The sequence below is a fragment of the Schistocerca cancellata genome, chromosome 8 (genome assembly GCF_023864275.1).
Source record: "Schistocerca cancellata isolate TAMUIC-IGC-003103 chromosome 8, iqSchCanc2.1, whole genome shotgun sequence".
NCBI classification, from domain to species: Eukaryota; Metazoa; Arthropoda; class Insecta; order Orthoptera; family Acrididae; genus Schistocerca; species Schistocerca cancellata.
The window spans coordinates 133,234,116-133,236,571 of record NC_064633.1 but is presented as its reverse complement, the minus strand read 5'-3'; the positions used below and the strand labels follow the sequence as shown (position 1 = coordinate 133,236,571).

The window sequence follows — 2,456 nt, the reverse complement described above, 5'->3', positions numbered from 1 at the left end:
TCGGACGTTTCGTCTCTAACAGATGCTGTTCCTCATGATGTGATCTATCATCCTGAGATGTTTCTTGCAAAGATGCTGAAACATATTGTTTAAAAAAAGTCACATATTCCTACAGGAGGTGGTACTGCACAAAACTACCAGAAAAGTTCCAATGACATGTCCGAAAACAAACACCTGATGAGCTATGGGCCGACCCGTCCTCTTACGTGGAAGCAGACGCTATAGTCAGCGCTGCATGTGGTTACCCCACATCCTGACACATCCTTCAGCCCTTCTTTCCAGTGATCTAATGATTTTCAACTAAAAAACCACAAGACTGATTGTCTCTGTGAGGACACCTGGCTCCATTTGGATTGTTTTACATGTACCGGTCACGGTCTCCTGTAACGTCTTTATATTTTCGATATGTTGAACATAACGGCAAAGTTTCAAATTTACCCGCAGCCAAAAACACAACAGAAGGTTCAAAGAAGGGCAGCACGTTTTCTACTATCGAGAAATAGGGGACAGATCATCACAGACATGGTATGGGATTTGGGGTGGACATAACTAAAACAAAGGTGTTTCTCACGAAATTTCAATAACCAACATTCTCATCCGAATGTGAAAATATTTTGTTGACGCCAGCCTACATAGAGAGAAACCGTCATCACAATAAAACAAGAAAAATCAGAGCTCGCACGGGAAGATATACATGTTTTTTCCTGTGCACTTTCTTGTGAATCCTGCCTCACTTGTAAATAGCCGGCCACTGTGGCCGAGCGGTTCTAGGCGCTTCAGTCCGGAACCGCACTCCTATCGCTATCGCAAGTTCTAATCCTGCCTCGGGCATGAATGTGTGTGATGTCCTTTGGTTAGTTAGGTTTAAGTAGCTCTAAGGACTGATGACCTCAGATGTTAAGTCCCGTAGTGCTTAGAGCCATTTGAACCAGATGAACTTGTAAATAAAATGCTGGCTCTGAACTGTAACTCTTCAGTGATCTGTTGTAGAAGCCACTGACAGAAGTTTAAGCGAGCATCATGGTATGCTGGCCAGAGAACTCGCACGCATTGCAGACGACAACCATTCAGCCGTGTGCAATGAACTGCAACAGTGAGATGGCCTACACCATCCAATAGTGCACTTTACTGGTCTGAAGTAAAGTGCCATGTCTCAACACATATTGGTTCTTGACCATATAATTGTGAGAACGGCCTTGCCGCAGTGATGACACCGGTTCCCGTCAGATCACCGAAGTTAAGCGCTGTCGGGCTGGGCTAGCACTTGGATGGGTGACCATCCGGTTTGCCGAGTGCTGTTGGCCAGTGGGGTGCCCTCAGACTTGTGAGGCAAACTAAGGAGCTCTACTTGATTGAGAAGTAGAGGCTCCGGGGAGAGCGCTGTGCCATATGTCCCTCCATATCCGCATCAAGTGATGCCTGTGGGCTGGGGATGACATGGAGGCCGGTCGCTACTGTTGGGCTTTCCAAGGCCTGCTCGGAGGGAGTATGTTTCCTCTAGCTTTGACCTACAGTGACACTTTTTTAAACATCCTACGTATATACGGTATGCAAAACTTCAATGTCGAAACCGATAGGTATGATGCCAGCGACACATACTATTTCGTTATGCAATTAAATTTCACAAATGCGTATTCCGAAACAGAGTACCTTTCAGGTTACTGGGTGCGATTGAAAATAAAACACTATATGTTTCATATCTTTATTGTCCTGAACAATGTTACATGAAATGTTTAAAACGAGCACCATCATCGACCTAGTAGGGCAACCTTTGGTTGTTGGAAAATGTGTGGCGTGTTCTGTACGTGTGTGGCTGCTCCACGAATTCTTGCAATTAATTATTCACCTAATTTCACAAGGGTAGACTGCGCTTCAGCTTCATATAGCCTCAGAGAAGGACGTCTAATGATGTGAGGCCCAGGGATGTTGGATACCCTTTTACAGGACCACTTATGCAGATCTCCCTTTGTGTAGTGTTCTGTTCTACGTACTGCGACTACCGAGCAGGCAGAACAGCGCTACATGCTGTTTACTAACTCAATGCAAAAGTCGGAATGTCTCAACACGGCGTACTAAAATCAAATTGGTGGTAACAATGTTTGAGGAAGGAACTGTTGCACCACGACTACTGTGGGAGACGATAAACTATTCTTCATCGATTCAGCACAGCGACATCATGGAGAGAGAAGCACCAGTCATCCTCTTAACTAGGCACTGTCGAACAGTAGAGTGTACTCAGGACGCGATAACACACTTATCATACACAGGTACTGCAGAAGGCGCCAGCGAGCACCTCTGAAAGCCGAGGTTGTGGCATCTTACAGCATCAGCCAGCATCTTTTGAAGGAGCTGACCGAAGAGAAAAACCATACTAAATGAAATCATCAGATTTCAACAGAGGAAAGTCCACTGGACCTGCCGGTATACCAATTCGATTCTAAACGGAAAACGTGAAA

The 2,456-nt window shown here is 45.3% G+C and overlaps 1 pseudogene; it reads left to right on the top strand.

Moving 5' to 3' along the window:
- Positions 1-1,186: 1,186 nt before the first annotated feature.
- Positions 1,187-1,304, top strand: LOC126095801 (5S ribosomal RNA; annotated as a pseudogene).
- Positions 1,305-2,456: the final 1,152 nt, after the last annotated feature.